The sequence below is a fragment of the Cryptomeria japonica genome, chromosome 9 (assembly GCF_030272615.1).
Source record: "Cryptomeria japonica chromosome 9, Sugi_1.0, whole genome shotgun sequence".
NCBI lineage: Eukaryota > Viridiplantae > Streptophyta > Pinopsida > Cupressales > Cupressaceae > Cryptomeria > Cryptomeria japonica.
In genome coordinates, this window is record NC_081413.1 from 607,996,688 (window position 1) to 608,018,908 (window position 22,221).

Genomic DNA, 22,221 nt, shown 5'->3' on the forward strand with positions numbered 1-22,221 from the left:
GTTCTTTCTTATGATCATCAGTCAGAGTTCCATTAGGTGTAGTATACTTAGTTTCTATATGATCCCAATACTGACTACCGAGACTCTTAATGTAAATCTTCATTTTTTCACTCCATATCATATAGTTATCTTTGTTGAACTTTAGACCTTCTTTCTTCATCATGATCTACAAGATATTTTCTTCAAGCTGTTAGGATTTAGGTAAAAGAGGACCTGAGACGCTCTGATACCAATTGATGGTATGATGAAAGAATAAGTATTTGGTAGAATACCGCGAGGGGGGGTGAATCAGTATATTGAAAAACTGATACAAACTCCCAAACTCAAATTCAAACACACAAAGTAAACTTTCACTTATCAAGATCAATACTCAACATCAACCAACATCAACCGGCTTGACTATTATGACAACTTAACAGTAAACAACTTCAATCTTGTAAAAATAAAAAATGCTCAATCATATGTCAACATTTTCATCTCTCAATGCTTCCAAGTATCATGCCTTATCAGAATAGTTAAGTAGTTAATCAAATCAACAAATAAGATCATAACCATAAAAGAATTCACCACTTGACACAAATATTTATACGTGGAAAACCCAAATAGGTAAAAACCATGGTGAGATGAGATTCACAAGGATGGCTATCTGAACTCTTCTGAAGCTTGCCTTGATAGGAGCCAACCTTGTTAAGGCTTTTACAATAAGTCATGTTAATAACTAATTCTGATTAGGAATCACTCGATTAAGGGATTTACAAATATGCATTGATGAAAAGCACAATACCCTGTTAGGAGTAACCTCAGTGGAGGATTTCAGAATCCAAACTAATGGACCACCTTGTTAGAGGATTTAGAAAGTAACCAAGCTTGTTAGAGCTTACCCAGTTAGGGGATTTCAATTTCTATTGTAATTGTTAGAAAACAATAGGTTTTCTTGATCCGTCTGAATAGCACTACATTTGCTTGATCAGATCCTTCTTAAGCTTCAATCTGCCTTTACTCAAACTGCAGATGCATCCACTGATTAGGCAACCACACACTCAATTGGTTTCTGCCAATCTTGTCAAAATTGCCAACACTTAACAAAACAATATCATTGACCTTAAATACAAATCAACTAGGTCGGTAACACAACAAAAAACTAATTCTCATCATCAAGATTACAAACAAGTCGGTACAATCTTGACCATTAGAAATCATAACAATCTCTTCACATTAATCAAGAAAATTCCAACCGTTCCATGAACACCTCTTCATCGGACTTTGTAACTCATCACACGCTATGCATTAGATGCAATCCACTTTTCTCATTTCCAAGATAACAAACAAACACACCAAATCAATCTAAACTAATCCTCATACAATAATCACACGTGTCTCCATCATTACTGCTCAATATTAGATCTTAAACCAACAAACTTGATCGGTTAGGGTTTAACAGAAAACAATTGGTAGGGTTTACTGATTACATAACATAGAAAGGTTTAACCCTTTACACCGGTTCAACTTACAAACTACCATATACCGGTTTACAACATCCTCGTTAAAGTTTATCATACCAGTTACAAGACAATAGCAATAACAACAATAACATCAGCAATATCATGAATATCATTCACCAGTTCAATTGACATCAATGACAACATATCATTAATGCAATCAATATGCAAAATGCCAACAGATGTTTTGTCATATATTTCTAATCTAACAAAGGATGCAAAGCCATCCATTGAGAAAAAATCAACTATTGAAAATATTGATATTGATGATACACTGACAAAGGGAACTGATCAAACCAAGCATCCCGATGATGATGAAGTTACAATTGAGGACATCCCTTATGAGGAAAAACATCAAAGGCATCCGGTGACAATAAATATTCCCACAACATACTCTACTGGAAATGAACCTCATTTGTCAGAAAAAGGTGCAGAGGAAGAAAACCCCAAGATGATAGACTCATCAATACCATTTGTTGATGAAACAGAAGAGAAGGAACAAGAAAAGAAGGAAGCAAAAAAGAAGGAAGCAGAAAAGAAGAACGAAGAGTTAAAGGAAATAGGAACAACTGGTATTAGTCTAGGGGAGACCAAGGAACTAGAACAAGAGAAGAAGATAGAATATTCTTCATCCAGTCAACCTGAAGGTGGTCAGAAAACAATGGTGGACACTCCTCCGGTAAAGAGGAAGTTAGTTTTAGAAAGGGAAATTGAGAAAAAGAAACCTAAACTTCCCATCTTAGCCAGCTTTGAGGTAGATGCTGAAGAAGAAGAAGAAGAAAGAGAGGAGGGCAGAGGGAAGACTCAGTAATTGATATCAAGAAGATGATCCCCAAACAATTAATAAAAGTTTCAAAAAAATTGAGAATTCAAGATGAAAAAGGCCAAACTTAAAGCAAAGGAAAAGAAGGCACAAATTCTTAATATTGCAATGATAATCTTATCTGATCTCATTCCTGATATTGTTGTTGATGAGAATGCACATATCATCGATCAATTGGGCACTCTTGTGAAAGCAGTTGGTTCAGAGGCAACTGATCTAGAGAAGGTTGCAGCAAGGCAGTATGAAACCAGAAGAGGTGAGCACTTAATGGAACAAATATCAGTTGAAAAAGTTGCTCTTTCTACCAACACTGAAGAGGTGAAATCAATCTTAAAGGAAGTCAGCCAATTATTGGTCAAATTTTCAAACTTCCCCAATTTTATCAAAGATCTTGAAGTCAAAAGAGTAAAGACCCAACAAGAAATTCAAGATCTGCTAGGTTCCTTTGATCCTTTTACAAGCTCAGTAGCAAATTTCAGTGGAAAAGTCAAACAATTGACTCATGAAATCAACTAGCTAAAAGAGGAACAAGACAAATGAGCTCTAAATTTGCTAGAGATATAGTGTTATCTTGCCCCTTTCATTGATTTATTGCAAGGCAATGTGAAACAAGAAAAAGGCCTCATTAGTAGAACTGACTACAAGACAATGGATGACATGGAGGATTCAGTCACACACCTGCAAGGACAAATTATCACTATGAAACAAGTAAAGCCTACGTGGGAATCTTCTTTAGAGGCTACTAAGGTCAATTTCAAAGAAATTTTAGACTTACTCTCATAAATTATTTTGTATACTTTGATTCCTTTATTCTTTGTCATTGTTACAAAAAGGGGGAGAATGAATGTGCAATGGATTGTACATATGAGAAGGAAAAGATATAGGGGGAGAACCGGAACATAAGGCGGATAAGGCAGAGAACAGGGGGAGAATAGGAATAGGGGGAGATTCAGTTCAAGACAACTAGATGTTTTGCCACCAATGCCAAAGGGGGAGATTGTTGGCATCATAAATTTTGGAGTACTTAAGTCATTGATGGCAATACTGGTTCAGATGTCATCATAACTGATTGAAAAAGGGTTATAGTGGATTGGTAAGGAACAGGGGACTAAAGACTTCCACCAGTGAGCAGAGACCGATTTAAAGGAAGCAACCGATAGATTAGGCTGAGTAAAGTAGGTTCACTGATATAAATAAAACAACCAGTAGCAGATCACAATGGTGAAATTTAGATCTGTTCAAATTAGAAAGTGCTAGTTGAAGTCAGAGTGCTTGTCAGAGAACCGATGAGATTTGTGGTATGAACGGCTAGTCCCACCGGTATAATCGGCGAGATTTGAGGAACGAACAAATTGGCGCATAGAAAAAAAATTTGAGTTCATTTTTTGGAGGGAAAGCGAGCACCAAGATTGAAGACGGTTATATACATATTTTTCATCTTGAATTTGTGTGTTGGTGGATTTGTGAGTGGATTGAGGTTGTAAGTTAGAGCAAAGGAGCAAAATAAGTGAAGTGTAGAAGGGTTCCTCATGAATCAGTGAAGGCATCACCGAGCAGAGATTGAAGCAGATATAGAATGGAATGGATATATATGATAGAAAAGTGTCATCATCAGATCAATGACTTGTTGCTCTTTAATAATTGCAGCACAGTAAAATCCCTTAACCAGGTGGACTTTAATAGGTCCCTTTGTAAAATCCCTTAACTGAGTGACATCCTAAATGATGATCCTAAGTCCTTTAACAAGGCTACCTCTAATAGGGTAAAGGTTATAACAGGTCTTGAAGAAAATCCCTTAACCAGGTGGCACATAATAGTGTCTTTCTAATCTCCTAACAAGGATGGCTCCTCACTGGGTGTAATTAAGAATAGTGTAGATTTTGTTAGTTTCTACTCACACCGAGGTTTTTGATAGTTCTGATACTAAATGTTTAGTACAGATGCCAAGCTAACAAGATGAGAGAGGGGGGGGGCGGGTGAATCATACAAACTTAATCTTCCATAAAAACATCAGATTCAACCTCGGTAACATATACTACAATAATATAACCAAAAATGTTAAACATGAAAACTCAAAAGCATATAAGCATCATAAACCTCACAACACCAAATTTAACGTGGAAACCCAAATAGGGAAAAACCACTATGGGATTTTGGACCCACTAAGAAATATACTCTTCTAGAGTATGCTCGGTTAAAAGCAAATCCTATTAAAGATTACAAACACATTGCTAGATGTGACCCAGTTAAGGGATTTCCCTCAGATCTATTAGGATCTTCACTTTGTTAGAAGTGACCTTGTTAAAGGATTTCAAACACTCACTCAGAATGTCACCTTGCTAGAGGATTTTACAAATAAGACTGTTAAGTCCACTCGGTTAAGAGATTTTCTGTTACTTCACAAAATAACAGTAATAAAATATATCTGCAACTTCACATCTAAAAATGCTAAAGCATATTCTTATTTGTTCAATACAATCTAGACATAGAACTAATCTTGTCCATCTGCTGGGCTTCTATACTTTGTTATTCAAACAGGTCTTCAAGCTTTTGTGCTCGATAATCACTATGTAGCATCCCTGTGCATTCACTTGCTCGCATACATTGTTTATCAACAATTCTCTATTTATAAACAATTGCTAACCACTTAATCTCCTTGATCACATTTCCCATGATCAATCATAGTCATCAGATTTTCAATCTTGTCTAGGTTCAATGTAGCCTTCGATCTGAAAATGTTTTACCCCACCTAGGAACTTACATATATTTCTTGGAACTTGTGCTAGGGTATTGCGGTTCAATCTGAACTGTAGATCTTCCTGCCGATTTTCCTTTGCCATAGATTATTAACAAACTTCATTCATGGCTTACCAATCATTTAATCAATTCCAGCTCATCAGCTTCCTTCATTAAATAACGCTTGTAATCATTTAATGCATTCTATTATAGCTCGGTTGTAACTCGGTGAATACTAAACTTTACTCGGTAGACATTATGCCTTCATTAACCGATAGCAATAACCTTAGGGTTTACCGACTAGGTTCTTTGCTCGGTAACATAGTATAGTATCAACCTTAGAATTAACAACATATTTATGATGTTAAAACAATCTAAACATCATGATCTCATCATTGTCTGACTCGGTAATAGTTGCCCATTGAATAATTTATTCTTCCCCTCATTCATCATATTCTTTCTGTGTCTTTTACCAACATCTTAATTCTCTTCAAAATATACTTCTTAAGATATGGCAACATCATATTGAATTAGAAAATCAATTTCTTGACTTCAATGACAAAATAATAATATTAAGATAGTAAAACATCCTTAATCAGTTATATCCATAATCATCAACAACTTTCTCAATATCCTTATTGAAATGCCAACAATCTCCCCCTTTGGCATTGATGGCAAAACCAATTGATTTGACCTTGATTCGGATTCAAATTGCTATGAAATGTTGAAATGCTCTCCCCCATACATTAGTCTTCTCCCCTATACATTGGTCTTCTCCCCCTTTGACAACAATGCCAAAAAGTAAAGAACTAAAACATGATTTCTTTCATTGAGAAGTGAATTCCTTGCTGTTATGTATCTACTCAGTCTCGGTCAAAGCATTTGTCTTCAATATCTGTTCCCTATATTGTTTTTTGTACACCTTTAGAAAACTTCATAAAGTGTGTAAATCAACATGAACTCCTAAAAGATATTCTGTAGAGTCATCGAATTGATGCTTTCACCGAACTCGGTCAGTGAATGGAAGATAGGGGTCAGACCCCTAACTTGCTTCTGAGATACTCAAAAGTGTCCTTTGGTAGTGGCTTGGTGAAGATATCTACTATTTCTTCCTTTATGCTAACATACTCCAACACTACTTTCTTGTCTTGAACTTCTTCTCTAAGATAATGATATTTGATAGAGATGTGCTTTGTCTTAGAGCGCATAACAGGATTCTTTGAAATGCTAATAGCACTAATATTGTCACAAAATATAGTTACTAGCTTAGTAACTTTCTCATTTATACCTTCCAATAGTTGTTTGATCCATTCTATATTAGTGCAATTCAATGTTGCAGTAATGTATTCCGCTTCTGCTATTGACTGTGAAACACATCCTTGTTTCTTGCTAAGCCAACTTACTAGTCTTTCTCCTAAAAAGAAAGCTCCTTCACTTGTGTTTTTTCTGTCATCAATGTTGCCTACCCAATCAGCATCAGTATAAAATTTTAAATCAAAATCATTTCCTTTCTGATATACTAAGCCATAATCCTCTGTGCCTTTCAAGTATCTAAAAATTCTTTTGATTGTTGTCATATGTGTTTCCTTAGGATCTGCAGAAAATCTTGCAACTATACCTACTGCATGTGCTATGTCTGGTCTACTGTGAACAACATATTGTAACTTTCCAATCATAGATTGGTAAAGTGTCTCATCAACAGATGCAAAATCATCATTCTTTGATAATTTATAGTTGGTAGTCATAGGAGTGCTTACAGGTTTTGAATCCTCCATTCCAAATTTCTTCAAGATTTCCTTTATGTACTTGGATTGGGTAATGAAAATCTCATCTTTCATTTGCAGTATCTATAAACCTATAAAATACTTTATCTCACCGATCAGTGACATCTCAAATTCTTTGCTCATTTCATTTCCAAAGTTCTTGCATAAAGAATCATTTCCACAAAATATAATGTCATCAACAAATATGGCTAAGATCAGTATTCCATTTTCATCATTCTTCATGTACATATTGTTGTTCTCACTTGTTCTTATAAAACCAATCTTGATCAAATAAGAGTGTAACCTCTCATACCATGCTCTAGGTGCTTGTTTCAAACCATATAATGCTTTGTTCAATTTACATACCTGATCTTTACTCTTGTCTTCAACAAATCCTTCAGGTTGTTCAATAAAAACTTCTTCTTCTAATATACCATTCAGAAATGCAGATTTGACATCCATTTGATATACCTTGAAATTCTTAAAAGCAGCATATGCCAACAATGTTCTTACTCCTTTAAGTCTAGCCATAGGTGCAAAAGTCTCACCATAATCAATTCCTTCTTCTTGAGCATAACCTTTGCAAACTAGTCTTGCTTTATTTCAAATGACCTCCCCTTTTTCATTTAACTTGTTTCTAAAAATCCACTTAGTACCGATTACATTTTTGTTCTTCAGTCTTGGGACCAGTGTCAATGTGTCATTCTTCTTGATTTGATCAATCTCTTATGTCATAGCATTTATCCAATCTTCACTGTTGAATGCCTCTTTCACTATTCTCGGTTCAAATTCAGATATTAGACATGTATTCTGTCTTAGTTTGTTCCTTGTCATCACTGGATCATCCTTATCTCCTATAATCTGACTTGGTGCATGATGTCTTCTGACATACTAGGATAATACAGGCTTGGTACGCTCTATATGATCTTCTTCATCACTCGGTAACTGGATATTCTCTTCATTTTCTTCTGCAGTCTTCTCGGTAGAACTTCTCGGTTGAACATAGACAAATCCTTCATAATGTTCTGGTTCCTTGGAATTTCCTTCATCATTTCTTTTTGAAAACTCATCAATTTTCACATTTGCACTTTCTACTATTTTGTTAGATGATTTGATCAGACATTTAAATGCTTTGCTTCTAGAAGAATAACCTAGAAATGTTCCTTCTTCACTTTTCTGATGAAACTTACCATTTCTGTCATCTTTGTGAACATAGCATCTACTTCCAAAAATTTTAAAATAACTTACATTAGGTTTCTTATCATACCAGATTTCATAAGGTGTCTTAAAAGTTCCTTTCTTCAGTTGTACTCGGTTCAAGGTGTAAACTGCTATGCTGATTGCTTCTCTCCAAAATGTTTGGGGTACCTTCTTTTCTATCATCAAGGTTCTAGCACAATCCACAATAGATCTATTTCTTCTCTCAGCTATTCCATTTTGTTGTGGAGTTCTCGGTGTAGAGGCTTGTCTTTTAATACCATGATCATTGCAGTATAAGTTAAACTCATCAGATGTGAACTTTCCTCCTCTATCTGATCTAAGACATTTCAGTTGTCTTCCTGTTTCATTTTCAACTCTTGCCTTGTACCATTTAAACATTTGAAAAGCTTCTAATTTTTCTTCTAAAAACATTACTGACATCATCCTTGAATAATCATCCACAAATAATATAAAATATTTGTCACCATAATAACTTTGAACTTTCATAGGACCACAAAGATCAGTATGCACAAGATCTAAAATTCCCTTAGAAGTGTAAGACTTACTTGTAAAGCTTTATCTTGTCATTTTTCCCATCTGGCATCCTCGACACATAGCATTCTCAGGTTTTTCAAGGCTCGGTAGACCTCTTACTCAGTGCTTCTTACTTATTTTGATCAGATTATCAAAATTTACATGACAAAACCTTTTATGCCATAACCAGGTATCATCTATCTTTGCATAAAGACAATTCTTCAGAGTTGAGTCAATGTGAAATGTGTTACCTTTTGTTTGTGTCCTGGTAGCAGCTAACTTTCCATTCTTGTCATGAACTTTGACAATTCCATTCTGAAACTCTATTTGGTAGCCTGTGTTGTTTAGTTGTGCTACACTCAACAAATTATATTTCAAACCTTCAACCCAATAAACATCATTGCATCTTGCATTATCAAGAAGTGTTATAGATCCTTTACCTTTCACCAGACATGGTGCATCATTACCAAATCTAACATAGCCTCCATCATAATCTTCTAATATAACAAACTTGTGTTTATCACTTGTCATGTGATGTGAGCATCCACTATCTATGATCCAAGAATCATTAGTGTTTATGTGAGATATTAGGGCTTTTTCTTCATACCTTTCTTCATCTGATCCATCTTTGATAGCCACATAAACTACTTCCTCTGTATCAATTTCATCTGATTTATCATCATTAGATTCCTCATCAGCTTTTAGACATGTCTTTTTATCTCTTCTCCTGAAGTCTCGATGTCCTCTGTAATGATTATCTTTCTGTCTGTCATCTCGGTAATCTCTCTTTTCACTAGATTCTTCGTCGGGATAGTTAGAAGCCATATGTCCAATTCTATCATAATTAAAACATTTCAAAGGTAGTTTTCCTTTATACTTACCTTTTCCTCTCGGTAGCCTTCTAGCTAATAATGCTTCAAACTCTTCTTGCTTTCTGATTTCCTCATACAGTTTGTGCACTTTTTCCATATTCTTACGAAATCTTTCACTTTCTCCACTGTGATCTCCTTTAGAGTATTTACTCATTCTATCATTGTAATCATCAGATTCATCAATATGGAAAGAACTGAATGCAGACTCAACTTTATTTATCGAAGACCCACTGTTATCAAAGTTACTTAACTCAAATGCATGTAGCTTACCGATAGTAGCATCTAAAGAGACTGGCATATTGGGTAAAGACTTAAATTCATTGATTACAGATACTTGGATTGCATAAGATGGTAGAAGGGTTCTCAACAACTTACTTGTTATATCTTTTTCTTCAATAGTTCCACCTACTCGTTTGATTTGATTGACAATCTCCTTTAGTCTTGTATTGTATTGAGTTATGTTCTCACCTTCATTCATCTTCATAGATTTAAGTTGTCCTCTTAGACTATCCACTTTTTCTCTTTGAATATGTTCATCACCACCATACACAGATATGAGCTTGTCCCACATTGCCTTTGCATCATTGCAGCCTTCTAGATCATTAAACTCTGAGTCGGTCAATGCAGATGTTATTTCAATCATAGCTTGAATATGTTCTTGCTTTGCCTTTATCTCTTCCATTGTCAACGGATAGGTGCTCAGTGTAATGAAATCATTCTCCAAATACTATATAGCATATTCTCCAACTCCTGATAAGTGCAGCTTCATCCTTTTCTGCCATGTAGAGAAACTTGACTTGTTCAACTTCGGTGCACCCCTCTTATACAACTTTGGATCTTTAACTCAATTGCCTTTAAACTTTTTCCCTCAAAGTCCAAAGCTCTAATACCAATTGATAGTTCTGATACTAAATGTTTAGTACAGATGCCAAGCTAACAAGATGAGAGGGAGGGGGGGGGGGTGAATCATACAAACTTAATCTTCCATAAAAACATCAGATTCAACCTTAGTAACATATACTATAGTAATATAACCAAAACTGTTAAACATGCAAACTCAAAAGCATATAAACATCATAAACCTCATAACACCAGATTTAATGTGGAAACCCAAATAGGGAAAAACCACTATGGGATTTCGAACCCACTAAGAAATATACTCTTCTAGAGTATGCTCGGTTAAAAGCAAATCCTGTTAAAGATTATAAACACATTGCTAGATGTGACCCGGTTAAGGGATTTGCCTCAGATCTGTTAGGATCTTCACTTTGTTAGAAGTGACCTTGTTAAAGGATTTCAAACACTCACTCAGAATGTCACCTTGCTAGAGGATTTTACAAATAAGACTGTTAAGTCCACTCAGTTAAGAGATTTTCTGTTACTTCACAAAATAACAATAATAAAATATATCTGCAACTTCAAATCTAAAAATGCTAAAGCAGATTCTTATTTGTTCAATACAATCTAGACATAGAACTAATCTTGTCCATTTGTTGGGCTTCTATACTCTGTTATTCAAACAGGTCTTCAAGCTTTTGCGCTCGATAATCACTATGTAGCATCCCTGTGCATACACTTGCCCACATAAATTGTTTATCAACAATTCTCTATTTATAAAAAATTACTAACCGCTTAATCTCCTTGATCACATTTCCCATGATCAATCATAGCCATCAGATTTTCATTCTTGTCCAGGTTCAATGTATCCTTTGATCTGAAAATGTTTTACCCCGCCTAGGAACTTGCATATATTTCTTGGAACTTGTGCTAGGGTATTGCAGTTCAATCTGAACTGTAGATCTTCCTGCCGATTTTCCTTTGCCATAGATTATTAACAAACTTCATTCATGACTTACCAATCATTTAATCAATTCCAGCTCATCAGCTTCCTTCATTAAATAACGCTTGTAATCATTTAATGCATTCTATTATAGCTCGGTTGTAACTCGGTGAATACTAAACTTTACTCGGTAAACATTACGCCTTCATTAACTGATAGAGATAACCTTAGGGTTTACTGACTAGGTTCCTTAGGGTTTATTGACTAGGTTCTTTGCTTGGTAACATAGTATAGTATCAATCTTACAATTAACAACATATGTATGATGTTAAAACAATTTAAACATCATGATCTCATAGTTGCCCATTGAATAACTTATTATTCTCCTCATTCATCGTATTCTTTCTGTGTCTTTTACCGACATCTTAATTCTCTTCAAAACATACTTCTTGAGATATGGTAACATCATACTGAATTAGAAAATCAATTTCTTGATATCAATGACAAAATAATAATATTAAGAGAGTAAAACATCCTTAATCAGTTATATCCATAATCATCAACAACCTTCTCAATATCCTTATTGAAATGCCAACAATCTCCCTTGTCTGTTATAATGCCAACAGTTTTCTCCCATTTGGGTTTCCACCTGATAAATCTTGATTGTCATGCATGTTTAATTTTGTGTGTGCATGTTTCTTATTAATGCTTCTTATACTGATAAGTGCTAAAGTTTGAATAAGAGTTTTGATTAAGGTTAAATCTGTAGTAAACTAGTATAGTGGTGATTCACCCCCGCTCTCTCAATCACCAGTTGATATTAACACACCAACACCAAGACAAGATGTGACTAAATAAGGCACTAACCATGTCAACACCAAAAATGGGTAGAACACCACAAAAGCCCCAAAGGGAAAAGCAACAAGCACAAAGATCACCATCATCTACACCTATGGAGATAGAGGTACATGATTTGGAAGAAGAAGCAGCAGAGCAATCTAAGTGGATACACAATTGAAGAGAAGGTCCAAGAAGCATAGATGAAGGAAATATCTTCTAGGGGAGAGGAGATAAGAGAAAATACAACATAGGAGTTGATAAATATATAAGAAAAACTTTCAACACCATTGTGACAAGTGGAATGTTGGAGCTATTGTTGTCCTCATACCAAGATATGAGTGACCTAAACAAAGATAAAATTATATAATGCTTGGTGAGATATGTGAAATTACTAGGCAAACCAATTGGTGCTGCAATAAATGATTTTCCATCAGAGGTACAAACAACAATCAAGCTAAAATGGCCCAAGACATTGGAGTGGGAAGGAGAGATAAGGGATGAAGCAATTGAGGAGATTGGTTAGGATATGATGAAGGAACAAAAGAAAGAACTTTCAGTGGCTCAAGCACAAGAGTTAAAATCAAAACATGTAAATAAGTTGATGGAAGGAGAATTGGAAGATGAAAAAAGACTCTAGGAGGAAGCATTATAAGCCACTCAAAATTTGTATGAAGAAATGATGCAGACTAGGGACACGGGAGATAAGGGGGCCCATCCACCACTGGGAGACAACACCACCGAGCAAGTGCTAGAGATAATTGTCTTGGTAGGAGAAGAAGGAGGGACAAGGGTTGATAATACCATACACCAAACTCAAACAAATATCATTCCAATAGAGAACAACCAATGAGATAACAAGGGGACAAAAGAAGAAAACCAACCTTCTAAAATAGAAGGGGAGAAGAAGGATCATGTAGAGGAGAAGGAGCAGGCAACAAAACAAAAAGAACAATCTTAGAGACTAGAAAGGGAAATTTGGGAGATGAAGAAGAGGAGAATATAGAGAAGAACAAGGACAAAGACAAGAAGATAGAAGGAGGGGTGAGACGAGATTGACATGATGACCTATCTACAACGAAGGAGAAAGCTAAAGTAACTAAGACATTTTTTGGAGAGAACTGACAACTTCAAGTGATATGTCCAAAATATCCCTTGTAGAAGATACAATTGGAGACTACTTTTATGCCTCACCCAGAGAATAAATTTTGCAAGAACATGTACAAAATATAAAACAAATAGGAGAAGCAGTGCCATTCTATAGTGTTATTCAACATATATAGAGGGACACAACACTCTCCTTAGCACAACAATTAAGAATTTTGGTAGAAATGTTGATAGGAGAGGTAAAAGAAGAGAAAACGAGAATCCAAAAGGAAGCACAAGAATAAATCATGAAGAAAAATATGGATAAATGCATATAGAGAGGAGTGTCTTAGCAATATCAAAGTTGGATTCAGATATTTAGAAGCTATAGGATGGAGTATCAAAAACCAAAGTTTTCTACTTGTTTTGTGCATAGTGGTTGACAAAAAAAAGATCTTCAAAGAAGAGGTTCTACAGTTGGAGGACCAAATCACATAGGCTGACATTGTATATAATACTCTAACAAATATGATTGGGTAAGAGTGGATGAATAATAGAGGTGCTAAATGGGAAGCTGCAACAAATTCACATTTATAGGGAGTAATTAAAGAGTTAGATAAAGGAGCTCTAGGGAATCATACACACATACTTGCAACATCTACGTGAGACACTAGCTATGACACAAGGATTAAAACAACAACTCCAAACCTTGATAGTGGTGATAGAGGTAGAAACAATGATAATTAGGATTGAGGTCCATATCTCAATGATGCAAAAAGCCAAGAACAACTAGTGGAAATGTTTGATATAGTTGAATATAGCATATCTGGGACTCCTTCCCTAAGCCTCGTGTCTTGAGGACAAGACATCATTTCAAAAGGGATAATAGTGTTTGTAGAGAATACTAGGAACAATGGGCTACCTCTTTGCGCATGCATTATAGAAATAGACCTTTAGGCCGACTTGTAGAGTAGTATCTCGATAGGAGAAATGTATAAAATAACATTGTATTGTACATCTAGAAGTAGTAGAGCAGAATGAGTATAAAATAAGATAAATGAGATATGATAGATGATAGATTATGATCCAAGACTCTTGATGTATTTCGAGATTGATTATATAACACAGTGATGTTATTGTTGGCCCAATTATCTGTGTTGTGATTATGTTTATGTATACTACTAAGGTATGAATGGCATTTTGCTCTAATTTATTGTTATTCCTATTGGTTTCCTTTACTGTGTCCTTTTAGGTATAAAGACTACATTAAGATCTACTTGGGGTATAGATCTTTAAACTATAGTTTTCCCTTAACTCTTGCTAACACTAGTCCATGTTGATTGTAATGTTCTTTACTAATTAATAATATTTTATTCCTATTACAAAAAAAAAGATGGCAATGCAAAAAAAGAATGCAATTATAATACTCTATGATGTTACTATGATGCTTTCATATGAATTATCTCATGACAATATTTTATTATCTAAATAAATTGTTAGGAAAATGGTGTCTCAACCTTGCAATAGTAAAAAAGTACTATTGATACGTGAACACAAGGGGTTGCAAGGGGGGTATGCAACATGCCCCGGTGGAGGTTTTTGGAGGTAGTGCTCTGAAACAAAAATTTGTTAATAATTTATCATTAGGTCATAGATCTAATGATGGATATTTTGTGCACCTTATTTTACCTCAAAGACAACCCTATATTATGAGGGAATTGTATTACAACTATGCATTGTGATGTATTATGAGAGTTTGATAATTGTTGAGTTACCTCAAGATCTCTGTTGGTGATACTCTTGTGAGAAGATTTCTCTACAAGTATATTATAATTTGTAGTTAATTTATGAATAATATATTGGGAAACTTTTGGAGTGTGGGATTTTTCTTCCAAAAGGCTTTTCCCCACAAAAAGCACTGTGTTGTGGTATGCATGCTATTTATGTTTATTTTTGTTAAGTTTTTGTAATTGTTGTAAAGATCTGTAAAAGTTTTGTTTTACCCTCCTCTCAAGATTAGTCTAGGAAGTTGTTCCACTACCAAAGTTCCAAATCCATGATTACAAAGATCTCTAGGTTAATTTCACACATATAGATCTAAATCAATATAATGAATAAAAAAAATGTAAAATCAAGATCCATAGCCTAGGGATGATGAAATATGTTTACCTTGAGCTTCTAAAGTCTAGACCATCGTGAAGACCAACCTTTGCATTATTTACAAAGACCTTTGGAAAATCTAATGAATTATAAAGATCTTATTTTCCTTAGCCAAAACCTTAGGTGAATTGACTCAATGACTATGAACCAAGATAAAAATAGCAAGCAAGCATGTAGTATTCTTAGGATGATGATGCAAAAAAAAAATTGCAATTGCAATGCTCTATGATGTTTCTGATTAAGGTAAAAATAGGTTTTGAAGGGGCCCCGAAACCCTTTTACAAAAGATCCTTATGCGAGAAAAGCATTAAGAAACCAAAAGGAACATACATAGGAAAAACCAGCAAAGCAACTAGAGAAAACCAGTGACAGCCGGCCAAACCAGACAAAGCACAAAAAATGAACTATTTTATGTTTTTCAGGGCATTAGCCAAGTTGCTACTAATCCCATACAGTTCTTTGATGTTATCCCTAATAATAGGGGTTTCCTTAGGAGACGTCACAACTGCTTTTTTCGCCCTAGTTCTCTTTGTCACTCCACCACGAGTAGACTCCCCTATCCCAGTCTTGATAGCATCTTCATCAATGTCGAGGTCCACCAACAGTTTGGGAGAGCTAGAGATTTCAAGGACCTTAGAGATTTCCTCTAGGTTCTTAGTAACAACAGTCAAGATGTTCAGAATAATTCCTAGCAGGTTTTTCATTGCCGCTTTACCTTCTTCGAGATTGTCTATCTGTGCTTCCATTTTCCTAGCTTTTTCCTCCATTTCCTGCTTCCACTGCTTCTGGTTCATATCATCTTCCTTCCTTTACTCATCCATTTGCTTACCATTTTTTTCCATATTCTTAAAAAATTAATAAGTCCACCTATCAAAACCCAATCTTTCCTTGATAAGGTTTTTGAGGCTATCCAAGAATAACCCTTCTCCAGCACCCTCCTTATCCTTACTCAGACTATCCTTAGTTGTTTCCTTCTTGGGTTCTTTATTCTTCTCCCTCTCAGAATCTGTTTCTTTTTCCTCGTTAGCCTTATCATCCTTCTCCACCATAGGCTGGTTGTTGACATTGCCTAGGCTAGCACTGTGAGTTGGGCTATCTTGGTTAGACATGTCCTCAGCTTCATCTTCCTCAGCTCCCACATCCTCATCATTCTATCTTTCCTCACCTCCAGACTTGTCCGTATCCATTTCACTGCCATCTTTTCCAGTTTCCTTTGTATCCTTCTTGTCCTCTTGGGTTTTCATGCCAGTAGCACTCTTGCTCTTTTTGTTTTGAGTCGACTCTTCCTTGTTGGGTCTGCCTTCCTCCAGCTTTCTCTTACCTTTCCCTGGAGAAGCAGATAGTCTCTTGTTTTTCTTAATGGCAAGGATTTTGTAGTGCTCATAAATGAGTAGAATGAGGTCACAATGAAGCACCGGGTTCGAAGGATTCTTGCTATGTTTAGTGAGAGACCTTGACAAAGACCTAAAGAGGTAGTAGGGCAGGGAAACCCTTTTCTCACGCCTAAAGTGGTTTAATAGCACGAAATGGTAAGTATGGGTCCTAGTAAAATGACCCTCCACTATTATGTATTCCATGATAGCATTCAACACACAACCCCAATTTTTTTTTATGTTGGAGGCATCATAATAACCCTCTGTGGCTTTGCCTATTTTAGCCCTCTCCTTCTCCTTATGTGGAAAAAGTTTAACTGCGTTATTGGAAACTTTAAGATCTCTAAAAAATTGAGACCTTAGTGGGGCATACCCGTTACAGTCGCTATGAGGCTCGCATCCAATTTGAACCTCACACCATGGATTTTAAAAGACCCATTACTCCAATTTTCAGTTATTTTGGAGATAGCAAGATTAACCCTGCCTTTATCGTAATCAACCAGCTTCTCCATAAAATTTGTTAGGGACCCTTTTTCCAACTTCGTCCATACTTTTGGCATTTCCTTCCATCTGGATATGTTATATGGTTCCTCCCTCCTAAGATCACCTCCCATATTGAAATTCAAAATGTAACCTCTGTTCTTCTACAAACTCAGAGCTTCTTTCCCGTTGTCTCTCAAAATTTTGAAAATGATAACCCACAAAGTGTGTGGAGGGTTAATATCTTTGATTACGATCCTGCCACTTTGCCAAGTAATAATTACCTTTCTATAAATGCATAAATTATTCATTTCAACTATCATAATTGTGCGGTCCTTCTCTCCCCATGAATCTATCCTTTCTTAGGAGATCTTTAATACTAAAATTGATATTATCTTCCCCATGCCAAATGGTTTGAGCTTCGGAATTAACACCTAAGTTCGCCAGACCATCTGCAACCAAATTTTTTTCTCTAAAGGTATGTTCAATTATTATAATTTTGAAGCTAGCGATAATTTCTCTAGCTTTAAAAATTATATTTTCTATAGACCATGAAGGCTCAGTTTCCCCCTTCAAGCACTTGATAATATTTAGTGAGTCTCCCTCCAACCATAAGTTGTCATGATTTAGGTTCTTAGCAATTATCAAGGTATTCAGAGTTATTGAAGCTTCAACATAATGATTGGTTTGACTACCCAGAGGACCAGTGACCACCACTAGGCAACTTCCAGCAAAATTCTTGACAATGCCCCCATAACCAGCTTTACTTGGATTCCCCTTCGACGCCCCACCAAAGTTGGCCTTTATCCATCCTTGGAGAGGAAAGCACTACACCAGACCTTCCCTACCCTTCTCCTTACTGGATTTGGTGATAGAAAGATTCCATCTATCATTAAAGTCTTCTTTAGCTACTAAACCATGATCAATACCATTGAGACATTCAAATATACCTCTATATATTTAATCCACCACAACTTCAAGGTTAGCACTTTTATCCCTAAAGATCCTATTATTGTGCTCCTTCCAAATGTTCCAGATAACATTAGGGAAAGTAAGTTTCCAAAGCTCCAAAATCTTAGGGTTGGAATTAGGACATTACCATTGCCGCCAGGACTCTCCTAGAGAGTTCGGGAAAACCCAACTCAACTTCCACCTACTAAAAATAATTTTCCAAATTTCTTGGCTGAAAGTAGACTGGTGGAGAATGTGGCAAGCAGACTCTTCTTCCCTGCAACAAAGAGAACACCTGTTAGGAAAAACAAATCCCCTCTTTTGAAGGTTGTCCAAAGTCAGCACCTTATTTTGGATAAAGATCCAAAAAAAGATATTAACTTTAGGAGTTAATTTCTTATTCCACACTTTAGCCCAAATTGGAATCTCTTCCATAATTTTGTTGTGGATAGCCACAGCCGATGACATAGAGTAATTCCCATCTGAGGTCTCCCTCCAAATCAAACTATCCTCTTTGTTGTCCCTCAAAATTTTAGAAGAAAGCAAAATCTCAAGAAACTTTAAACTCGGACAATGCTGGCTAAATTCAATCCAATTCCCATTTCTCCAATAGTCTCTAACCAAACCCCCATACCTATTTTTGAACCAATCTTTCCATTCATTAAGGATTGGAATTTCCTCCAAAAGTTTATCCATAAGCCATCTGTCTTCCCAAAATATTATACCTCTTCCATTCCCTAATTTCCACATTCTACTAGCAGCAACCCAACTTTTAGCCGATTGAACTGCATTCCAAATTGTAGAACCTTCAACCATAAAAGATTTATCCAGAAATTCTTCCTCTGAAGGTTGCATGGAAAGATATTTCTTTTTCCAGATTAAATTCCACTCTCTTTCCTCCCCTTTCATTCTCCAGATTTGTTTTGATAATAAGGCATTATTCATAGAGTTGATATTCCTTAAACCCAACCCCCCATAGGCCTTGGGAGAGCAAATTTTGTTCCAAGCTATAAGGGGAATTCTATTCTTATCTTCTACTCTCGACCAAAGAATTTTTTTTTGGATTCTTTCAATTGCCTCTGCAAACTTTCTAGGGATTTAAAACAAACTAAGGGCATAAGTAGGCAAGTTTTGGAGAGTATCTTTAAGTAGTGTCACCTTACCCGCTTGACTAAGGATAGCCCCTTTCTAACCTGTCAGTTTAGAGTTGAATTTGTCAACCAGCTTAATCCAGAAATTATCCGCAGGCTTAAAACAGAGGGTGTTGGTGTAAATAATTATTCATCTTGGATATTATTACACCTTACTTAAGTTTACTTAGGTACATGCATTTCATAGTAGTTTAGGTATGAGACACTTGGGTGTTTGTGCCACATTGGGATAGTGTGTGTAGGAGAATTTCCACCTTTTATGGTGTGATCTTGTTGTTACACTCCACATTCAGTGGGTGATCCACCTCATGTGGAATATTATATTGTCTCTCCTACCTACCCACACCTATTTCCTACCTACCCTTGTTTCTTATTGAGCCACATGTCATGTTTGTGTGCTCACATATCCATATAGCCTTGCCTATATAAGCAAGCTCATATTCATTGTATGGAACGATTAATGATCCAATTGATCAGTATTTCATCTTGATAGATTACAGTTTATTCCTATCATATATTTTGTTCTCTCTTATTTGTGCTTTCCATTGCCTCTAGATCTTGGTAAAATCTCACATGGTATCAGAGTTGGTTCATGTCTCACATGGTATTAGAGCCATTAGAGTGTCATTGGTTTGCTAATTGAGAGAAATTTGATGCTATTTGGGGTTGTGTATTTTGAAGTTTTCTATTGCAGGTTATTATTGAAGATTGATGGGTCAAATCTGAGGTTACCATTGGATTGAGGAGGTCCAAGAAAGTCAATTTTACCTTTTGTTTCATCCAAATCAGACTTCGGAGGCCAAATCTAGAGGCATTTGAAGTTTGACACTGTGGCGGAAATTTTCCAGAAATTATAATTCTGCAAGCAATTTTCAAATAGCGATATCTCACTCATCCGAACTTGGTTTTTCGAGCAATTTTTTTTGTTTTGGGCTAGAATTTCGTGATCTATATAGTGGTGTAGAATTTTTCTGATTGTCGAATACAAGTTTTTTGGAAATCGCAAAATCCCAATTTTTACAACTTTGGAGGCTTCGTTTGGGCTCATATGGACTCCTTTTCAGGTGCCATTTTTTTTGAAAGTGCATATTTTTTCATCTACTTTCATAACCTGCCATCTATTTGTAGTGATTTTAAGTAGAAATTGTACTTTCTATATTTGGCCATTTTTGACATATTTGGTACTTGCATTTTGCTTGGATCTCAGTTTAGATCACTAGCAGTATTTGTTGAAGTCTCTTAGATCTCATTTTGAGAAGTTGTAAATTGAAATCAGAAGTCCAATTTGCCTTGTTTTGCAAGTGGCCCATTGTATATGCACTAAGTATAAAGTGCCAAAATCACCATTTTGGGGGGATTTCTTGATTGAGTATTTTGGGGGGGTGTCTTGTGTGATTGTGTCTCTCTCTATCTTGTGTTTTTTCATTTTGGTGCTATGGGTTCTCCTAAATTTCCACTTTTAACTCCTCATAATTATGCATCATGGAAAATTAAGGCATGGAGTAAACTAATGGAAAAAAGACACATTCATTATGTAAATGAAACTATTACAGCACCACTTGATCCTAAGGCTGATCCTAATGCTCAAATTTAATGGCTTACTAAGAATGTTATGGTACTTGGAACTCTTAGAAAGTATGTATCAAATGACCTCATTTTTCACATTGATAAGTGTACAACAATTAAAGAGGCTTGAGATATTTTTAAGAAATTGTATGGTCAAGTTGATGAGATTAAGGGCTACAAGCTTGATAGTGAACTCACAACTTTGGATACCAAGGATTTTGATGCAATCCAAGATTATGTCACAAAAGCAACTAAGCTAAGAGCAAAGCTAAAGGATTGTGGAATTGACAAAAAGGATGCTCAATTGGTTTATAACTTGTTGGACAAGCTTCCTTCAGAGTATGCAACCTTTGTATCTAGCTTTCACACCCATAGGTTAGCTCAAGGTTCCTCATACACTTCTCCCTCATTTGATTCATTCACAGAGATGTTGATACTTGAGCAATCTAAGTTGACCATGATGGGGATTCTCAAATCTTCAAAGCCACAAGTTTTGGTGGCTAATAAAGGGAATCAAAGTAATCAAGGAAAAGGCGAGAATCAAAAGCAACCTAAGTCTAAACCACAACAAGATGGAGTACAATCTTCCTCTCCACAACAAGGTGATTCACCATTCTCACCTAAGAGGAAATCATATAAGGACAATCTTTTTTATGGATATTGCAAGAAGTCAGGACATGATGAACATCATTGTTATAAGAAGGATATTGATGAGTTGAAGAATCTTCTTGAGAAGAATAGAACCAACCTACCTTCTAGAATATCTACATCGGCTTCTTCTTCCAAGGATAAAGGAAAGGATCACTCTTTTGGGACAAATAAAGGAAAGGGACAAGCTCTTTGTGCTACTACAAGTCCTAATTCAGGGAGAAGGCTTCTAGATTCAGGGGCTTCTCATCATATGGCATCTTCAAAGTCTATGTTTTCTACATTTGAGCCTTGCCACATGCCGCAGATTTTGATGGGCAATAATACATACATGGATGTGATTGGGAAAGGATCTATTGCCATTGGGGATAACTCCTTCAATGATGTGTTGTGTGTACCCCATTTAACAAACAATTCTCTTTCCATCTATCAAATCACACATGGGGCAACTAGGAAAACTGTGGGGTTCACACCAGATTCAGTTATCATTAGAGACTTGGAGAGTGGAGCTATCATTGCGATTGGGGTGGTTGATCATGCATCTCGGTTGTACTCTTTTTCAGATTTTGGTCCTATTGATAAGGTTGATTCTTCCTATGTTGATGATTCAGATTTTGAGAACTTTGGGTATTTGAACTTGGGGATTCTCACATGTGACCCCATTCTTAAGCCTTGCATTTTATCTCCTCCTATTGATATCACAGCACCTATTGCACCTAATGATGCAACTAGTGCGACAATTTTGCCTTCTTGTGATTCAGT